Here is a 9,267-nt window from a genome sequence, read left to right on the forward strand (position 1 = left end):
CACTAAGAAGATCCTATTCTTGTAATAAATCAATTCATCAACAACCTTGTACCTTTTATCATCCACTAACTTATCCAAAATCTTGGTGGCAAATGAATCTTTAGCATACTCTAAAATTATGGAGACTTTCCAATCAGCAGAGATAGATGATAAGGAACACAAAGTGGGCTTTCTTGAGAGAGCATCAGCAACCACATTATTCTTTCCTTTCATGTATTCAATATCAAAATCATAAGCTTGCAATTTTCTTACCCATTTTTTTTGACAATCATTCAAATCCCTTTGGTTCAAGAAGAACCTGAGGCTATTATGGTCTGTCTTTACAATGAATCTCCCACATACCAAATATTGTCTAAACTTATGAAGTGCATGCATGATTACCAACATTTCCTTATCATAGATGGAGTACCCTTTCTCTGATTGATTTAATTTTTGACTCTCAAATGCTATTGGATGTCCCCTTTGAGTTAGGACAGCCCCTATACCTTCTCCCGAAACATCACATTCAACAACAAAAGGTAAAGAGAAATCTGGAATTGCAAGCACAGGGCATGAACTCATTACCTCCTTAAGCTTATCTAATGTTTTTTGTGCCTCTTCTGTCCAAACAAAAGCTCCTTTCTTTGTCAAATCAGTCAAGGGGGCAACAAGCTGAGAAAAAACCTTGGCAAATCTCCTATAGTAGCTACACAACCCGAAGAAACCTCTCAACTGTGTAAGATTAGTGGGTGGAGGCCAATCCAAAATTGCCTGGATTTTTTGTTGATCAACCTGTACTCCTTTAGAGCTTATAATATGTCCCAAATATAGGATCTCTGTCAAACCAAACTCACATTTAGATAGCTTAGCATAGAAGGATTGCTGCTCCAAGATTCCCAAAATAGTGTCTATGTGCTTTAGATGCTCTTCCCATGTTTGACTGTATATCAAGATATCATCAAAAAATACCAAAACAAATTTTCAAAGATGCTGACTGAATACCTTATTCATACAAGATTGGAATGTTGCAGGTGCATTAGTGAGTCCAAATGGCATAACAAGAAATTCAAAGTGCCCATAGTGACATCTGAAAGCAGTCTTTTCCACATCTTCACTCCTCATTCGGATTTGATGGTAGCCTGATCTTAAGTCAATTTTTGAGAAGTATACAGCACCATGTAACTCATCAATGAGTTCATCTATGCGTGGTATGGGATACCTATTTTTTATGGTCTTCTTGTTTAGAGCCCTGTAGTCTATACACATTCTCATTGTACCATCCTTTTTCTTGACAAGTACCACAGATGATGCAAATGGACTAGAGCTAGGCCTTATGAATCCCATGTCCAGGAGTTCTTTAATAGTTTTTTCAATTTCTTCCTTATAACCTCTTGGATGGCGGTATGGGGTTGTTATAACTAGTTTGGCACCCTGTTCTAACTCTATAACATGCTCAAAACCTCTATCTGGTGGTAATCCTGGAGGCAAATCATTGAAAACTATACTATGCTTATCAAGAATATTTTGAATTTCAAAATGGAAATTACCTTGATTCTTTGGAGAGCTTGTTGGTTGGATTATGACTCCTGCTGCCCATGTTACTTGTCCTCTTCAAAAAGTCCTCTCCATCCTCTTTGCAAAGACTTCCTTAGGTGCTCCATTCGATAACCCTCTCAATATGACTTCTTTCCCATTGGAATGAAATTTAAACTCCATAGTTTGATGGTTCATGTAATAGCCTCCGATAGAGTGCAACCATTGAACACCCAATACAAGATCTGTCTCCCCAATACCAACCACATAGAAGTCATCACATAACTCATAATCTCCTAAGGTCATCTTGAGTTGTTTCACCACCCGTGTGCAAGGCATAGTGAATCCATCAGCTACAGTAACATTGAATCCTTCAAAATCTTCTTCTTTAAGCCCTCTTTTCATGACAAATCCCTCATCAATAAAATTGTGAGTTGCCCCACTATCAAGAAGAACAGTCAACCTTTACCCTACTAGTACCCCTCGAATTCGGAAGGGATGGTATCTTGGGACTCTTGATAATGCTGCTAAAGTGCCATCCTTGCTGATTTCTTTTACTTTCTCTTCTTCTACCTCCTCCTTAGTATCATGAAATTCCTCATGCTCATCTGAATCAGATTTTGAAGCAACTTCAATATAGTGCACTTGACCTTTCCCCAAACATTTGTGTCCTGGAACCCATGGTTCTCTACAAGTAAAACAAAGCTTTTTCCTTCGTAATTCACTCCTAGTCTCTTCATCTACCTTCTTTTTTGCCACATTTGTCACATCTTTTGGTGATAGTGTTGGGAAAGTCTTTTTTTGAAAACTTCCCTTATGTTGCCAAAGATTTGGGGGTTTTTGATTAGTGATTGATTTCATAGGCACGCAAGTTTCAAGTTGCAAGCTTCTTTTGATAGCTTCCTGTAAGGTTGAGGGTGAGAAAGCCTTAACCAAACCCTTAACAGAATCTTCTAAACCATCAAGAAAAAGATAAATGATCCTCTTTCACTCATATCAGGTACCATAACAGCCACTTTTTGAAATTCTTCTATATACTCATTAACTGATTTGGTTTGCTTCAACTTTGACAATTCTTTAAAGTACTCTTCATCATCCTTGAGGTCAAATCTATCTATCACCCTTTGACTGAAATCTTCAAATGTAGTTACCTAATCGTGACCTTGAGTAGTCATTCCATGATACCACCAATCATAAGCTGCATCTTCCAAGTGTAGACTTGCAAATTGAATAGCATCACTCTCTTTCATGGGGTTAAGTGTGAAGAAAGTTTGTAATTTTTATAGCCATGCTCTAGCTGAAATTTTATTTGTTCCATCAAAAGTAGGTGCTGTAGACTTGCTTATTTTATTTTTGAGCTCTCTTCCACTTGTGTCATGCTACCTCCTATTCTCTTTCTTGGGCATCAAAGTATTCATCATATCCACATATTCTCTAAAAGGAACTAAACTACGAAAGTCATCATCTAAGCCATTGTAAGTAGCTCTTAATGTAATCAAATTACCTGTAACCTCTTCCACTTGATTAATGGCTAGATTTGGTACTGGTGGCTCATCTGCAGGCAAGAAAATATATTTGGTTGATTTAGATGGTGTAGATCTCCCATTTCTCGGCTCCTCTGAAGTGCTCCCTTTCTCATTAATAGATGCAATTCCTTGTAATTTTTCTATCAATATTCGTAAAGCCTCTCTAGTTTCCACCAAACCATCCACTGTTTGCTTCTGAGTATTTTGGATGTCTTGGAAGAATTTCTTTGCCATCTCATCTGGATCAACCATACTTTTTTCTTCCTTGGATTTTGTACCTTTGCTTTCAACTGGGGGTTTGATCAAAATTTCTTTATTCTTTTCTCGCTGCAAATATCTTTTTTCTCTTTCACTTAGTTGCATGCAATCATAAAATATAACATGCAAGATCTGGGTAGTTATCAAAACTTGACATGCAAGATCTGGGTAGTTGTTAAAACTGACATGCAACTTCTACAAACCCTCAGGCTAGCAAGATCACGGCTTTGATACCACTAAAATGTCCCTTTACTGATTTTTTATGATATTTTCAGCCTCAAATCAAAACTTTAAAATCAAACAACCAATATTACAAAGATCTGCCAATTTCCCAATAAAACCCAAATCGGGTATGTCCAAATTAGTGCCAAAAACTTCACAACTTCACAAATTATTAATAAATCTGAAAATGGACATTTGTACAAAAATTTCAGCAGCATAACAGCCTACAAAATGAAATTTCTAGATTTGTATAGCCTTTACACAACAGCTCACAAATGTAGGGAAAAACTATGCTCAATCGGGCTCCCGAAATTAACACAAAAATGCCCGGAAACACCACAAAACACTCATAAACTATCTCAGAAGTTTAATCACGACCCAATACATATATTCAGCTCTATTTTGACATCATAAAATCTGAAATACAGCAGCAAACCAAACTGATATGAAACACTCAACTGAAAACCCAAACTCAAACCAAAAACAACCCCGAAAACACCCAATTCGGCACTATTCAGCACAAAGGCAAACTCTGTATGAGCATGCACATGGAATGGCTTCAAACTCCTGCCCTTAGCCTTCTTGGAAACCTAAAAACTCCCCTTCTTGGGTCTCCTTCTCCACAGGTTTGGCAGCCTCTGAAGAACAACAAGAAAATTAGCAAGAATCAAGATGTAGAATGAGCCCAAAATGCCTCCAAACCCCTTTTAAAGAGGGCATAACCCTAACTCACGTCCAAGAGGGGTTAATAAAATATAACTTAATAATAATTTTTATTTATTAGTCCATTGGTTTCCAAATATTAACCCCTTTTTTCTGAAATTTCACCTTTTTGGAGCCTGCCTGCCTTAACAAAGTTTATTATTTTTTAATTATTTGAATAGGGGACATGACAATGCATTTGGGATCTCATGGAGAGATAGGACCCAAAACAAGATGACTGATCTATTGGAAAATGTAGCAATCAAGCCAAAAGAGATATCATTTGCAAGAATCTCTTAGATTGAGGTGCAAAACAAGCCTTCCATACCTGACAACATTGAAAATTGACAGGTTTTTGAAGATGACAAAGATATTACAAATTTTTTGTTAAATGAAAACAAGTACCACGATCAGGAGATGGATTGCAGTGGACTGATTGAAACCATAAATGGGAAGGAAACCAATTTTCGTCAAGAGATAATGCAATTGAAAACAAATAAGATGCCAAAGGAGTTAGTAGTCTTGAAAAATATTTTTGATAACCAAGACAGAGTAAAATCAGGAGTAAACAACCCCATACCTCAAGAGTTAGAAGAAATAAACTTGGGTACTGATGAAGTTCCTAAAAAGGTTTATATTGGCCAAAATCTCCTTATTAAAATCAGGAAAACATTGATTGACCTACTTAGAAAATATAGACATGTTTTTGCTTGGTCATATGATGACCTTAAGGCTTATAGGGAGGATCTTTTCCAGCATGTCATACCATTGAAGGAAAATGTAAGGCCTTTCAAGCAAAAACAGAGACCAATCAATCCTACCCTTGCCCCAAAAATGCAAGAAGAACTGACAAAACTAAGAGATGGTGGGATAATCAAACCAATCAAGCATTCCACCTGGGTTTCAAACTTGGTTCCTGTTAGGAAGAAGAATGGAGATATTAGGCTTTGTGTTGATTTTAGAAATTTAAACATTGCATCTCTAAAAGAAAATTATGGCTTACCTAATATGGAAGCCATGTTACAGCAAGTGACTGGATCTAAATTGATGTCAATGATGGATGGTTTCTCTAGATATAATCAAGTTCTATTAAAAGAAAGTGAAAAGTTCAAGACAGCTTTCACAACCCCATGGGGAACATATGTGTATGTAAGGATGCCTTTTGGCTTGATTAATGCAGGAGCTACCTTCCAAAGAGCCATGGATGTAGCATTTCATGAGTATATTGACAAATTTATGGTTGTGTACCAGGATGATCTTACAACATATTCTAATAAGGCTGAAGATCATTGCAAACATTTGGAAAAAATCTTTATAAAAGCCCTAGAATATGGAGTATCTTTAAACCCAAAGAAATGCACATTCGGGGTCACATAAGGAAAATTATTAGGACACATAATGTCTAAGGATGGGGTAAAAATAGATCCTGAAAGGGTAGCAGCTATTGATAAAGTCCCCAAACCAAAAAATGTGAAAGGAATTCAGTCCTTTTTTGGCCAAGTCAATTTTTTGAGGAGATTTATTACCAATTTTGCTGAAATTAGTAGACCCATCTCAAAGATGCTCAAGAAGGGAGCTATTATAGATTGGAATGGTGAACCTTCACAAGCATTCTAGGGTATAAAAATTGCAATAAAGAATGCTCCAGTGCTGAGGACCCCAAATTATGCAAAACCCATGCATATTTTCTCTTTTGCATCATTCCATACTGTAGCTGCAGTCTTATTACAGAAAAATCAAGAAGGATATGAGCAGCCTATTGCCTTTTTCAGTAAGTCACTACAGCCTGCTGAACTTAAGTATGAAATAAATGAAAAGCAAACATATGCTTTGGTAAAGGCTGTAAAAGCTTTCAGATGTTACTTGGTAGGTGCAACAATTATCGCTTTTGTACCTGGTGCTGCAGTCAAAGATATATTCTCTCAACAGGAAGTATCAGGCAGGAGGTGTAGATGGATCAATAGAATCCAAGAATTTAACATTGATATACAAATAACAAAGTTAGTAAGAGGTCAAGGTTTGGCCAAACTCATGGCTGAAACTAATCTAGAGGCTAATCAGATAAATTTGGTAAATGATGATCTTAGAGCTGACTTATGTGACATGGACCAATGTGATTGGCATACCAATGTCATATATTACTTTCAACATATGGAAGCTCCTCCCCATCTGCCTAAAAATGAAAAGAGGAATACTAAATTGCAAGCCATCAGGTATGTAATTGTTCAAAGCAGTCTATGGTGGAGAAATTTTGAGGGAGTATTATTGAAATGTGTTGATAAGGAAAAGGAAAAAGAGGTTTTGAAAGAAATGCATGTTGGAGTGTGTGGGGGGAACTATATGGCCAAAACTACTGCACATAAGATAATGAGGGTTGGATTCTGGTGGCCTTCTCTTTTCAAGGATGCTCAAGTTATGGTTAGTAAATGTGATCCTTGTCAGAGGTTTGCTGAAAAGCTGAAGTTCTCAGGAAATACTCCATTAAAGCTAGTGGAGATTCAAGCACCTTTTCAACAATGGGGTATGGACTTCATAGGAGAGATTTTCCCCAAGTCTAGCACTAGCTATTCTTGGATTCTGGTTGCCACTGACTACTTTACAAAATGGGTAGAGGCTATCCCCACAAGAAATGCAACAAGTAAAGTGGTAAATAATTTTCTATTGAATAATATTATTTCTAGATTTGGATGTCCACACAGAATTGTAACAGATAATTCTATGTGCTTCAGATCTGAGGAGTTCATCAAGTTTTGTGATAAATATGGAATGACAAGGTCATCATCTGCTCCATATCATCCACAAGGGAATGGACAAGCTAAGTTCATAAATAAGAGCCTGTTGAAGGTCATTAAGAGAACCTTGGATGATAATAAAAAGGCATGGGATTCCAAATTATAGTTGGCAATATGAGCTGACAGAGTAACTGTAAAGAAAGTAATTGGTGTAGCTCCATTTGATCTAGTGTACGGGATTCAAGCCAGAATGCCTTAGAACAACTTGATGGGACTATACAATTACATCCAGTTATATGATGAAGATACTACAGATGAAATGAAAGAAAGATTGGATGAATTGGTAGGACTGACTGAAACCAGAAAAGAAGCATCTTTAAGGAACCAAAAGTTGCAATTGCAAGTCAAGACACTCTATGATAAAAAACCTGTAAGCAAAAAATTTGAAAATGGAGATTTAGTCTTAATGTGGAATGCCAGAATTGAAGATAAAGGAAAACATGGAAAATTTGATCCTATTTGGTTAGGCCCATATCTCATTGAAAATATGTGGGGTGAAGATTCTTATATACTCAAAGATGTATTTGGAAATATTCTTGAATTGCCAGTTCATGGATAGTTCTTGAAGAGGTGTTTTTCTTGAAAAATACTTGTTTTCTTCCATGAACAGTAGTTTTAGGTTTTCCTATTATTTTGTACATTTTATATTTTTTGTAAGTCCTTATAAATGTCCCTGTGCAGTTTGGTTGTTTGTTTCTGTGTTTTGTTTTGTGCTCTCTGAAGAAGTTGTCATTTCTGCACCAAGTATGTGGTCTGCTCTCCCATAGATTCTGAATTCTTACATAGACTCAAGTAGTCTATCATCCCCAAACAGAGCCACTATTGGTCTAACTTTTTGTGTGATAGAAGTCTTTTGTCTAATTGTAGAAAAGTTAGACTTCTATTTCTAAGTGAAACATAGGGTTTCTGGATAATCCATCCATTGGCTAGCCTTTGAAAAAACCTTATGAAAACCCTACATTCTTTCTATTCGTAAATTGTCAGGCACAAAATTTTTGGATTTTCAAATAAGACAAATATTCTGTCGCCTTTTATCTTCTATGCCCCCGAGATACCTTCCTCTCATATTTCCCTAGTCTTCCGATCTAAGTAGATCTACCGTTGTCGTTACCTCACTATGCAAACATGGGCATTTTTTTATGTATGGCGAGGTAGCGAGTGCTGAATAGTTTATAGAATGGGACTGAAAAATGAAGATACAACAGTCGAAGCTTTGCTTTCTGACTGATTTATTATTCAGGTACACATTGAAATTATCATCAAAATAGGAAAGGGGACCCAGCAGAAGTAGTCTGAAGTCAGAGCCAAAATGATGATTTTTTCGATGCTTCACTACCTCGCTATCAAAAAAATTTGACACTCCACCGTTAGCAAAGTAGCGAGGTCCCGCGAAATCAAGAGTCGGTGACATTGCAATTTGTCAGTACCGTGACTAAACCAGGTGGCATGACAAGTAATAAATACCTTTGTCAAAAGCAGTTAATAGCAAAAATAATTATCTGATGGCCCCTTGCATTTCACGGTGCCAAAATTCATTAAAGTGCCAGAGCTTGCTACCTCGCTATCGAAAAAATTTGACACTTCGACGTTAGCGAAGTAGCAAGGTCTTGTGAAATTGAAGAGCCGATGGGACCTTTGGTGACGTGGGATGATAATTAGGACTGAAGTAAAATCTTGAAAGGTGCCAACTGTGCAAAATTTTGTATTTCATCAATGCTCTTCTAATCAAATGTACAAAGAGATCCTGAGCATTAGATTGGAACGGAATCAACAATCCTCACTACCTCACTTTGAAAAGTTGTATGCTCTTTAAGCTATGCGACATAGCGAGTATGAATCAAAAGACTACGTGTAGTTTCCTCACCTTTGATTAAACCTATGATCAATGGTCATCGTATTCTCAATATGAAGAGTTGTGAGGGAGATATGTATAGCTACATAGAGAATAGGGCCCAGTGCCTTCTTTTTGAGCAGGCCTAGTAACATATCATATGCTGATTCCGGATCAGATCGATAGTTTTTGCTGCTTCGCTATGGCAAGGTGCTCGTTCTTTATGCATAATGAAGTAGCGACATGCTGGCACATGTCCTTAGTTGTCAATGGGTCCGAATTCTATTGTTCTAAGTACTATGCTTAGTCTTTTTTTTTTTTTTGGTCCAAATTTTGAAAGCAATTTTGTAATGTATTTTTTCTGTCAATTCTCTGAGAATACATGAATATAGAATGAGTTGTGTTTCTTTCTGAAGGCCATTCT

Source organism: Cupressus sempervirens, chromosome 5, assembly GCF_028749045.1.
Source record: "Cupressus sempervirens isolate cs-2001-9-10 chromosome 5, ASM2874904v1, whole genome shotgun sequence".
NCBI classification, from domain to species: domain Eukaryota; kingdom Viridiplantae; phylum Streptophyta; class Pinopsida; order Cupressales; family Cupressaceae; genus Cupressus; species Cupressus sempervirens.